General features: G+C 39.3%; 2 long non-coding RNA genes across 2 annotated transcripts in view; both read left to right on the forward strand.

Annotated features, from left to right (window-relative positions):
* LOC309615228 overlaps positions 1–13468 on the forward strand; it is a 224408-nt gene that overhangs the window by 100361 nt on the left and 110579 nt on the right. The window lies entirely within an intron of this gene.
* On the forward strand, positions 42–1599 carry LOC309615181. Its single transcript, XR_014236599.1, has 2 exons — positions 42–413; positions 1294–1599. It is a non-coding gene; the product is annotated as an uncharacterized lncRNA (long non-coding RNA).

A 13468-nucleotide genomic window follows, 5' to 3' on the forward strand; every position in this document is an offset into this window, starting at 1 on the left:
GTCACGTGCACAGGTGCGGCGGCCACCTGGCCCGGTCCTTCCTGTTCTGCTCTTCTGGTCCCCTTTGCCGGCCAGCGGCCAGCGCTCCTGGAGCGTCTCGACGCCCGGCTCCACCGCTCCGCTCTTTATTTGTTCCTTCTTTCCCTCCCCTGGTTTCCACCTATTCTCTTCCACCTGTCCTCCCCCCAACTCTCACAGCTCCCCTACCCCACTGCCCTCAATTTAACTGCAAGACTGGTCTTGGAGCTGTGACTCAGAAGGTGAAATCAAGGTCATCAGTCACACCCAAAAAGTGGAGTGGATCAGCTTAAAATGGGACTCTTGTGGGATTTTAAAAACACCACTAGAACAGTGTCGCCTACTGAAGTCAGATGGGTCAGCTCAAACATCTAGTGGCCGTGTATGCCGGGCGGGTAGCCAAATGCTGTGCGCGCCATGGGTGTGCTCATCTGTGAAATGGGGCTGAGGTTATCTACTCCGTATGGCTATCCGAATTACATGACATAACATAAAAAGAGTAAACTCATAGTAAGTGCTCTTCAAATGGCAGCTGATACGATGACTACTATTTTTCTAATTTTTACACATGCACACATCACACTGTTGTGTACACATGATGTTGCATAGGTTATATTTTCCACATAAAACTTTACTTATTGATTTCACCTGTCTGAAACCTATGAATTGCTGTTGTCTTTTAAACGCTTAAAAAGCAGATTTTTTTTTTTAAGGATTCTGTGTATGGTTTGGATTCCCTGCCCCAGTTTATCCCCATTTTTATATTTGGTTTTAACGTCAACATTTAATAAGGGAAATAAAGGAGATGAGATTAATTTTCTCAAAGATCAGCTGAAAATAAGCAAAACTACACACAGCAGCATACACATGTAGAGCAGGTTGGAAAAAATATTAGGCAACATCACCAGACATTCTCCAAACTGAATACTAATCTTGTCTGTCAGGTTTAACCTTTGAGGAACTGTGTTTAGCTGTATGCATTGGTCATCAGATTTTAGTCATTCTACCTCTTTATTATTTTAATAAGCGAAACTCATAGGTGTGGTAGCAGCATCAGGGTAGATACCACAAAACAGGGTGTGAGTGAAACGTTTTGTGTAAATCTCTGATCTTCCCCACCTCTAAAAATCATTACTTCTTGACATTTTATGTGTGGTATTTATTTAATAGGAAATTTCATTTGTTGATCAATGAACCCTCTCTGTGTTTAGATCCAGATTGTCAGGGAATGATCTTTCGTGATTGTTTTATTTTATTTTATTTCCTGCCCAACAGCTCTCAATAAACAAAGTACATCCAAAAGGAAGACCTCTTCAAGTTCTTTACCCTGAAGATGCGCAGCTATAGTGATGGACCCCCAGAATTTCAATGAATAAGCCTACAATGACTTTGAAGTTCCCAGAAGTGCTCAGTGACTCAGAAAAATTGTGTCTTGAAAATTACCACCAAGGGGAAAACTTCACTGTGTCTCTTCCGGCACCCTCCTTGCTGCATCGTGCATCCCCCACCATCCCCGACTCTACCTGCTTTCTACCTGCTTCCACGATGACCAGTGGAATAAAAAAATATCGCTGAGGCCTCTCCTATTATTGTAACATATTATTTAAAAATGTTACAATGATAAAAATGTATTCCTCTAGAATGATTTTCCACTCTCATGACCACTACCAAAACCTGTTTACTCTTGATGATACCAATTTCCTTCTAATGGAGGGCAACAGCTCTGGAATCAAAGAAAGAAAAGCACTCATCCCATATCTCTCTCTTCCTCTTCACAGTTTCACTTTTCTGCTCTTTCCCCATCCTGTTTCCATGGTTTACTGACTTTCAACATGACCTTTACCTTGCTCACAGACTTCCCTTTGGACCCCATTTTTTGGAATGTCATCATTCCTATTCACGACACTTTCAACAATTTTGCCTTACAACCACTTGCTACCTTCAATGAGCTGAAATCACATCTGGACCCACCTTATTGCTTGGAACTTCACCAGCACTATTCCCTTGAATGCTGACATCTTCTGTCCATCTAACTCTTCTTCCTTTCTCAGTCCATTGGCCTCCAGCCTTTCATTCCCTCCTAATTCTCTCACTGACCCCATTCTGGCTTTTCTGGTTTCTATCCATTCCTGTGCTTATGAGAATGCATTTTAGAGATGCTTGTAATAGTCCCAGATATTGCCTCCCATTTTATACTTTACTATAAATTTATCCACAATGTCCCATATTCTGCAGCATGGATTCAATCCATCATCTGCATCTGCTCTTTGATTCTACTCTCACACTGCCCAGGGGTGCTGAAAAAATGTCATAATGAAGACTTTTGTTTGCATTATTAATTCATGTTATCTAATCTTGACTTAGGGATTCTGAGGTATCAATTTCCTCCACCACCCCTCCCCGCTATTTTTCTCACTTATTAACCCATACCTTCCTTCACTGTGCCCGTCTTTGTGCTTGGCACAAGTAGACAATATGTTCAATGTATGAAAACAAATCTAAGCCATTCCAACCTTCCCTACTTTCTCTTACTTTACAAGGAGTTTTAGGATATCTAACAGTAATCCTGTTTCATTGAAAACAGGACCATCGATCCAGTTATCCAACACAAACGTCTGGGTGTTTCCCTTGATAGTCACATATTTAACCAGTTGTAAGGTCTGGCAGTCCTACCATCTTATTCTCCAGGATATATCCATTGGGATCTCTCCATTCCCATGTTCTCACTCTATCTCAGGATGCTATTCCTTCTCATGATGAATACTTTAGCAGTCTTGTTTCCCTCTCTTGTATTTTCCACACTGCTATCAGAATGATTTCTAAACACAAAGTTGATTGCAGTCACACTTCTACTTAAAACTCCTCTAGGATTCCCTACTGTCTCAGGATCCATTTCAAACACCCTGGAATGCATTCAAGGTATTTCTGGCGTATAGCTTCTAATGCACTCTCTGACCTCCACCAGACCTATTAATCCACCTACAGTTCCAATAACTCTCCTGCCTCCAGACCTTTACACATTGTCTTCCCCCTAATGGAACATGCTTTCTTCTTACCGCCCTACCCCATATCTGTTTTCTGGATAATTCCTTTGGGTCCTAAAGGCAAATTCATTATGCCAGCATTTCTCTGGCTACTGAAGATTATGTAGGGTCCCCTCCCACCCAACGTGTTTCCCTAACCTGATGTGCTCACTCCATGTAGAACACTTGCTTCACTAAATTGATATTATACTTTCACTTATCTCATATCCCTTAGCTAGTGTTGTGTAACAGGGTACGAAATTGAAAAGTTCAGTGGAGACACCAAGTGTTGAGGCACCCACCGCTCACTTCTATCAAGAATACGGAAAGCTCAGGAATGAGGATTTGGAAAGAGAGTGATTTGGGGGAGCCGGGCTGGGAATCACACTTTGCTCTCTCCCTCCTCCATCACCTCTCCCACAACGCAGGAAGTAGATGAGATTGATTCACGTTACATAGTAGGAGCTCAAGTAATATCAGCTGACCAAATGAACTCTGCATCTAAATTTCTCTGCTTCATCACCATTGCTCTCCTCTTACCTTCCTGTTTCATAAGCAGTGTTTCTATTTCTATCCAAAGTTGAGCCCCATCTCAGCTTTTCATTATTTCCCCTTTGTACTTCCTTTAGGAAATTAATCCATTAATTTTCCCTTCTCTTTCTTTGATTTTCCATTTCCAATTTATACTCGATCTTTCCCCCTCTATGAACATATCCAAGTTCCCTTACCATCAAAAATAGCAAGGGAGGAAGGGAGACCCTGGTGAAGAGCAGCTATCTCTATGAGTTGAGGTGGTAAAGCTGGGAATTTGAGTGGGGCGAAGGGAACTAGAGTTCACAGAGTACTAAAGAGGAAAGAGTTGCACGCAGAGAAAGCTTAGGAGGTCAGCAAAATTGCCCTTAAATCTTCAGATAAGTGTTTTATCAGCAGACGAAAGTAATTTATCTGAGGGAAGAAACATTCCAAAGGAGCAGAGGAATAATCCCCGGAATTCACACAGGAACAGAAATAGTTCATGTTTACACAATCCAGAGTGTAAAATCACCTAATTAATGGAGTGCTGGATAGAGTATTCAGAAAGGTATTGCCTCAGTACTGGGGCAAAGTCACCCTTAGACAGAGGTTTCTTTGGTCCTGCCTTACAAAGCTTTAAAAAAATGCCTCAAAATGCTCAAACCATTTCCAGTTAACTCAACTGAATCACAGCCCAATCAAGAATATTAAGGAATACAAAATGTCCAGTACCCAATAAGATAAGGTTCAAAATTAAAAATTAAAAATTTTTATCCAGTTAAAATTTTTATCCAATTATCCAATTAAAAATTACCAGGCATGCAAAGAAGCAGGAAATATGAATCATAATAAGGATAAGAATCAACCATGATAAACAGACCAAGAAATGATACAGATGATTACATTAGTAGAAAGAACATTACAACAGTTATTATAAATGTATTCCATATTTTAAAAAATAGAGTGAGATTGAGCATGTCATGTAAAAAGGACCCAAACTGAACTTCTAGATATGGTAACTACAATGATGTTCTCAGATGTTTCATCTGAGATGAAAAATACTTTGCAGAGGATTAGCAGCAGTTTAGACACAGAAGGGAACATCAGTTAATATGAAGACATAGAAATAGAAAATAAAATGAAACACACTGAGTAAAAAGAAGACTAAAAAATGAACAGCATAGTGAGCAGTGGGATATTCTCAAATTTTTTAATATATTCGTAATTAGTTTCAGCTCTAATAAATTCAGTCTAATAAATTCAGTGAACCCCAGGAATTAGAAACATGAAAAAATCTACAAAAAAAATAACAATCAAATTTCTTAAAAGCAATAATAAAGGCAAAATCTTCAGGGCTTCCCTAGTGGCACAGTGGTTAAGAATCCACCTACCAATGCAGGGGACATGGGTTTGAGCCCTGGTCTGGGAAGATCCCACATGCCGTGGAGCAACTAAGCCCATGCACCACAACTACTGAGCCTGCGCTCTAGAGCCCGAGAGCCACAGCTACTGAGCCCGCGTGCCACAACTACTGAAGCTTGCGTGCCTAGAGCCCATGCTCTGCAACAAGAGAAGCCACCGCAATGAGAAGCCCGCGCACTGCAATGAAGAGTAGCCCCGTTCGCCGCAACTAGAGAAAGTCCAAGCGCAACAATGAAGACCCAATGCAGCCAAAAAGAAATAAAATAAAAATAAATAAATTTTTTTTAAAAAAAGAGAAAATCTTCAAAGTAACCAGCATAAAAGACACATAACGTACAGAGAAACAAAGAACGGAAACAGACTTCTCATTGGAAGCAATGCAAGCAAGAAGAGAGTAGAACACCACCCGTAAGCTACTAAAAGAAAAAAAAGAGATAGGGAGAAAAAAAAAACAACACTGTCAACCTCAAATTCTATTTGCAGTAAAAATGCCTTTCAATAATATTGTATAATAAGCACACCATAGTAAGAGTAATCAGAAGAAAACCTGAGGGGCTATATTAATATCAGATTAAATAGGTTTCAATGCCAAAAAAGTTATCAGAACTAAAGAGAGTTATTTCATAATGATAGAAGGGTCAATTTATCATGAGGACTTAAAACTCCTAAATATTTGTGCACTGTATAACAAAGTTTTAAAAATAAGTGATGCAAATTCTAGGTAAATGGCAAATTGCTTATAACTCTGTGTATTCCAACCTCTGTGCCTTTGTTCATACCTCCGATTGTCCAGTCTCTTGAATAATCCCTCCTACAACCTTTGAATCTATGCTTCAAGCTTCTTCCTGAAAGTCAGCTCTTTCACAATGCCTTCAGTTCTCCTTTTGACCTGTCTTTCCAACATCTTTCATGTTCTATCTTATGTAATCGTCATTCATTAGTTCATATACATATACATATGCACACATGCACATTCATAGATAGATGTCTGTGTATGCACACACATTAATTCATTATAAACATATCTTTCGTATTGAGGATCATGTTTGTGATTTTCCTTTGTATGCCCTATTGTCTCCTACCCTCTCTATCATTTAGACACAGTGCTTTGCACATGTTAATTCACTCTTTCATTCAGCAAATTTATTTTCTATTTACTATGTGACCAACCCATGCTAGGCACTAGAGATACAGTGGCACATACAATAGATGGAATACAAGTCTTCAAACTTAGAGTTCAGTGGAGGAGGCAGACATCACTGAAATAAGTATTTATTTTAAATCTTAGGGCTATAAAGAACAAGAATGTTTCTTCAGGGTCCTAAGTTGCAAGCAGCAGAAAATGAACCTGGCTGACTTAAACAGAAATATAATTTATTGAAAATATGTGATAGTTTATAGATCTGGCAGGAAGTTTGGGAAACCACGCTCAGAAAGTGGATGGGAATAAAGGTGGATGCATAGCCAAAGCCATGCCCCAAATTAAGCTGCAGACCTAGTCCAGTGAGGGCACTACTTGCGACTCCATTAATCGCTGGAATCCATGACTTGGCACGCCTTACATTGGCAGAACTGGATCAAGGATTCTACCATCAGCACCAACGCTACTGATGCCTCTGTGATCCCTCAAAACTGGATGTCAGCATAGCCACCCTCGCCACTTTGGAATAAATCCTCTTTTGTTTATGCTTCTTTGAGTTACTAGCTTCTCGTCTGAACCTGGAAGCAGGTGTATATAATTTGCTAAAGCTAGTCCATTCATCTGCCCTCTAGCTGAAAGGAAATCTAAGATCGTGAGGGTTCCATCATGGGAGGTGGGCTCTCTCTCTCACTATAACTCATACTTCAGGAAATTGACCAAATAGGGCATTGGTTCATCTACAGCACAGCCCAAAAGACCTTGACAAATGTTTTCTTTATATGCTGAGTGTATGCAAGTAAATTACAGAGAGTCTTCTAATGTGGGAAGTTGGGGAAATCTTTGATGAGTAAGTGACTTAATCATAAACCTGAAAGATGAATAAAAGCTGGCTTGACCTAAGGGTGGAGGAGGAAAATGTTGTTAGAAACAAAGGGAAGAGCATATGTGAAGACCCTCCTTCAAGAAGGAGTTGGGGGTTCAGAAACTGAGTGAAATCCACGGACTTTGAGATGAAGCCAGGGAGTTAGGGAAAGGTCTGGTTTCTTTCCAGGGCCTTCTAGGCCATGCTTAAGTCTATGAACTTTATCCTAATAACTCTACAAGGACAGTGCAAGGTTAGAGCACAGGACTAAACTTATGAAGCACAAGCTTTAAAGAAATAACTCAGGGTTCTAGGTGAAGAGTAAATTGACACTCAAATGTTGAAACCATCCAACAATAAATGGGAAAGCAGTGGGGTGGGGAAGTAAAATTAGAAAACTTTGGAGTGAAAAAACTTGCTTATCTTGGACAAATCAATTAACTTTCCTGAGGCTCATTCCTCATCCATAAAATGTGGGTTATTTTCCTGTATTTATCTACTTTTGAGGTTATTGTGAGGTAAAATGAAATAGAAGATATGATTTCTAATTGTAGAATGCTCACAAATATGATGTTCCAATAAATATTTAGTGAGCACTCAATTACTTTGCTAAACATGGTGGAGGGTATACAAATTTATTAAATTTATGGGAAAATATTCTAATTTTACATGTTACAGAATGTCATTTATTATCATTAGTCCCTGGTCTCTATGTTTTTAACTACACTTCTATAGGGAGGCAGTATTATTCTGCAGATTGACTGATATACGTAGAGCATTTATTGTAGTACTTGACACATAGTAAGCTGCTAATAAGTACTAAACATCATTAGTAATAATGTATGCATCATAGAAATTATTCCCGAAATATATGTATATATATAATGCTGGTTCTTCATTTTGGTAATTGTTTAAATTTCTCCAATAGAAAATGACTTTACAGTCCATAAAGTAGAGAAATGGGTTAATGTTTACAAAGACAAGAGAGAGCAGGGTTGCCAATATTTTAGAGAAAAAAAACCCAATAAAACCATTTTGAACGGCCAGTTTTGCATTGAGCACCTCAGCACACCTGAAGTAGGAAAGAAATCTTTCCCCAGGGAATTTGTACCATCAATGTTCTTCAAATCTTAGACATAATCAGATCTGACCTTACTAAAAACTTATCCGAGGATAGATATAGCCTGTTAAGTTAATTTTCCTCTAATTATTGCACATATGAAAGCATAGCCCTTTGAAAGATCATAGTAGAAATCTGTAGCTTGCAGTTTTTAAGGAGATAAACAGATGCCTACAAAAATACATTTTTTTTGAAGTGAGGAAAAACAATTGACAGAAAAGTTAGGTAACATGACAAATATTTGGCATGTGTTATACTACCTACTACCTAGTACCCATGACAGACATCAGTGATAAATCAGAAGTTGGCACTTGGGGAAAAAAATCTTTTATTCTTGTTCTAGGTGTTCATAAAAGGGTATGAATTTGCTAATAATTGTTCTGGTAGGAGGATGAGATATTCTAAAATGACTAAGAAATAGGCAGCAGAAGACCTTTCTTCTTTAAAAAAAAAATCCTTGAATTTCCATATAATAGAGACTAATTAATGTGTTGATGAACTCATCTTTTACATCCCCAGAATCTCTTACATTCCAGGCTACATGTCAATGAGAAATAAGGATAAATGAGTCTAAGAACAGTACTCTGCAGACTTGCCTCCCAGGAAAGAAGCTGGCCCCCTGCAAACTCCATACTAGCTGGTGACACCTCAGTTCTTAGGGTGAGCAATCCTAGTCAAATGCAAGGCTTGGGCTTCAGCCTTTGGTTGAAGGACTGACTGATGCTTTCCCAGGCATAAACCTGATGTTGAAACTCCTACTGCTAGTTTGGTGTATCCTATAACAGCAGAGACTGTTTCCCACCCCCCATAAATACTAAACAGGCAGGATACAGTTGAAGCTAAGTTTCTGCACCATTGCAGCGGGGAAACATACCAGGGAAGAATCAGTGCTTAAAAGTTAAAAATGTATAAAAGCCAGTGCTATTCATGCAGCTTACAAGTTCACGGCTCAAGGTTTAGGGTCGTCTGAGTCATACCTGGGCTTGTTGCAATGAATAAACAACTGGGAACTTACATATATGCCACTAATTCTATATCCAATAGTTTTTCCCAGTGAATCCTTTCTAGCTGACCTGTATGTGGGGTGTGTGTGAGTACAGAGGTGTGTATGCATGAGTGTGTGTGTGTAACATCTGCTCTAGTATTAAAGGATGTTAATTATACCTTCATGTAAATTGTTTTAATCTGGCTTCTTTCTTTTTTAATGTGAGATCAAACACCGAAGGTTTAAGAGCTTTGAATAGAGAAAGAAGAGAGAATTTCAGAAAAATAGGGTTTTGTTCGAAATGATGTAGGGTAAATGTGGAGATACTGTGCCCTGCCTTTTAATGCTTCTTCCCTGTCTGTGCCTAGGATCCACCTTATAAAACCTGCTAATCTACTTAGTTCAATCATTTTTCTGTGGTTTCACCACCCACCCAGTTCTTTAGACCTTCTTGCTTTTTTTGCTTTTCTAAGTTCCCTTCTCAACAGCTCCTAGCCAGGATTCCGATTTCTCTCTGCCTAGCTTCCGCAGAATGACAACCTATTTAGATCACATCTGGTTTCTTCTGCAAACTCACCTGGTACCACTTTCTTCTGCTCCACACAGCAACCGGAGCTCAAGTGCCACCCTCCAAACGCAGGCTTTTTTCAGCATGACTTAGTTCCCAGAATGGCCTCTAGCCAGTGTGCTGGTAAGTGTTTAACAACCATCCAGGGCAGAGGGGAGCTCTGATTTGTAGCACATGCTGATTTCCATGGTGCAAATATCTCTGCAGGGGTCAGTTTCAAATTACTAGTGTGAAATCACTGAAAGTGGAGTTATAAAGAGGTGTGCAGCAGCAGATTGTACGTTCACTGTACAGGTATGATAGGTGGAGGTAACCTCAAGAGCATAGATAATAAAAAATAGCAAAATAATTAGGAATTGTTGAGTATTTGTTATCTGTATTTCTAGTATAATTTATCTACCTGTAAGTTTATATAAGTTAAATTTTAATTATGGCTATATGTAATAAGCAGCCTGCAAGTTTCTTTAAAAATTGGCAGTCAGCTCTGATGAGCAGGTATAGGCTGGCCCCAGCACACCACTGCTTTCAGAACAATACTGCTTCTATCCCACCATTCAGGAAGAGGCAAGAGAAGTGGGTGGTTCAAGGGCAGAAAATGCCCAGGAAACGAATCATGATGGATTATCCTCCAGATTAAAATTTTCTTGAAGCTATGTCTGATAACACTACCCATACCCCAACACTCACATGCACACTATTATATACTCATAGGAATCAGAGGCGGAAGGGGTCACATTTTTGTAGCCCTGGATCAAAACTCCCAGTTCTACTCTCCTCCAGCTGCTTTAGGTAAGTGCACTCTGTCCACTGAGCCATCAGTAGTGCTGGGACTGAAGTAGGCATGAAAATGTGCTTTATACCTTATTCCTAAGTCCCACCACAAATTGGAGCTATAAGGGCTTGATTGATCTTTCGATTCCATGAATGGATTTTAGCACCGATATCCTGAATGAAACGTCTGAGAATTTCACACTTTTCTACAAATGTGTATGAAAATGTATTTTCTCCAAAGTCATATTAAAGTGTATTAAAATGATATTTGTACAACTTTCTTTTATTTCCAAGTACTCTTTTCTCTGTTCAACTGAGCATTGCCTTAAAATATATTAAAAGAGCCTGGGAGTGCTATATAGAATGCTAACTTTAAACGACAGTTATAAACACACTTATTTACCCTCCTTGTGTAAACTTTCCCTGCAACCTTTATGTGTATTGTCTTTACCAATCTTTGTGGCTTTCCAAACAGATGCACAGTCAGTATAATTATTAGAAAGCAGACTTCTTTTTAATTAAACATATTTCGTTACAATAATTAGTCTACTGTGTACTCATTAAGTAGAATTATCTATCATTTTCTTCTAAACACTGAATTTGTTTCACAGCCTTAAACTGTCTCAGGGATCCTCCCACGCCAAGTACTTATTAACCTCAATTCCAGTGCATCCTCATGTGAACATTAATGAGCTCAGTCTTTTTCTTTCTTTTTTGGAGTCACCAGTAGTCACCAGTATTACCCAAAAAAGCAGTTTCACTCATTCCTTTTTGTTTAAATGACAGTGTAGCTCTACAATTTTATAGAAACTGGTTTTTCAACTGTTGTTACTAATGGATGTCAAAATACCAAATGTATACAGTTGACGGTATGTACGTGTGTGTGTGTATGTTTTCAATTACACACAGGTGGCATTTTGATATCCACCAGTGAGAAGAGTTGAAAAATCAGTTTCTGTGAAGTTTTGGTGCTAAAGTCTACATATAAGCTGAATATCTATATCTATATCTAATTAGTTACATAGTTCGTATGCATGTGAAATATAATATTTGAAATGCATGCTATCTGTCATATAGGCTATATATTCTATATTTTGTATGTATATATTATATATACTAAATGTTCATAATATAAATTGTATCTGTCTATATATATACCTTTAAGGAAATTATATAATACTTCTCTCTATATATAAATTCTGCTATGACAATAAATGATGGTAATTAAGGCAGCTATTCAATCAAAACGCCTGGGTTTAAATCCCAGTTCCACCGCTTAGCAGGTGTGTGACTTTGGGCAAGTACCTTTACCTCTTTGTGTCATGTCACAGTTTCTCTTCCTGTTGAAAAGGAACGATAATAGCACCTTCCTCCTAATGTCAGAATGAGTGTTAGCGTTTAATCAGGGAGTAGATACCAGTGAGTGCTATGGAGTAAAGACTGCATTGTAGGAACTCTTACACACCGTGGGAAGAATCAGGGGAATAAAGGTCAGAAAAGATCAGAAAAAAGTTGTTAACCAGCTTCCCTCGCCTGGGTGAATGAGGAGGAGTTTTCCAGAAACTGGGCAGCTCCAGCTGGTAAAAGCCTATGGGAGGTTGCTGGCTCTTTGCGGCTGCAGCCTCTGTGAGTTCTAGGAATGACCCTTGAGGTAGGCCTATGACAGTTTACCAGATAAACTGCAGGATGCCCAGTTAAATTTGAATTTCAGATAAGCAACAAATAATTTTTTGGTATAAGTATGTCCCCAATATTGTATGAGACATATCAATACTTACACCTTTTTAAAAAATTGCTGCTTATATGAAATCCAAATTTAGCTCAACCTCCCTGTATTTTTATCTGCTAAATCTGGCAACCCTAGCCTGTGGTCTCTTTTGGTCAGCAGGGCCAGCAGTTGGGATGGAGAGCTGGCATGGAAGAGGAAAAATCAAGCATAGACTGGAATCCACCAGCACCTCTGCCTCTGCCCTTCCTCACCTCTAATCAACGATGACAGAGCACAGTGGCTGCCGCTTCACTTGGACCTCACCAAATCTCACCCAAATCTTTCTTGTGGCCAGTCTTGACCTGGAACTATATAAGTAGAGGACTCTAGGAAATGAAGTTCCAGCTTAGCTAAAATTGACCAGCACAAAATCCCACATTGTGCAGTAAATGAGATAATACACGTGAAGTCTTAGAGCGGCACCTACACATAATACACACAAAGAATACAAGGAATCATTCCCTAATGTTGTTGTCTTAGCAATTCTGCCAAATGGAACCTTGGGTTGAGAGGGTCGTGGGATTTGATGAAGAGCTGTGAGTAAGAGGGAAGAGGTGTAGCATAGGATTAAACCCACAGAAAGTTTCTGTACTGGGACAAAAGTCAACTTTATCTTGTGAGAATAAAAGGACACTCTCTCGGGGAAGTAAGCAGTCTCACCTAGATGGGGGCCGGGGTCGGAGGGACAGGCCAGGAAAGTGTGTGGTACCTTTGATCCTGTCGTAGTGTTTGCGTTGTAATGATTGCTGGACACTTTAACCTTGGTTTGTGCCTTTTAATCCTTTCAATGCAAACAGAAGTGTTTGAAAATAGGCTGTGAAGAGGTTGTGCAGCACTGTTTTATATACATCACCCTAGGTATGGGGATCCCAGACAGCTGTGGCAGAGACAGATTCTACCTGAGCACCTTACTACCTAGGTCTTTGCAGGACCATTCAGCATCCTTTGTCCCTCCTCCTGGTACCAGCAGCCTAATTTTGCTTTTCAGGAACTGCCTTTCTCTCATTGATACAAAGGTTAATGTTCCTTGGCTAAGGAATGACCATGTGATCCACAATTGCCCAATCAGATATGCGCTCCCTGGCATAGAGACCAAAACCAGCAACAAAAAGCAGAATTGGATTTCCATCATCAGTGAAGCTATGACTAGACCATCATAATTTTCTCCCACCTAGATACTTTTTTAAAAAATTTTATTGAAGTATAGTTGATTTACAGTGTTGTGTTAACTTCTGTACAGCAAAGTGACTCATTTATACATATATACACACATACTC

The sequence above is a fragment of the Balaenoptera borealis genome (genome assembly GCF_965194805.1).
Source record: "Balaenoptera borealis genome assembly, chromosome: 17".
In the NCBI taxonomy this organism is placed as follows: Eukaryota; Metazoa; Chordata; class Mammalia; order Artiodactyla; family Balaenopteridae; genus Balaenoptera; species Balaenoptera borealis.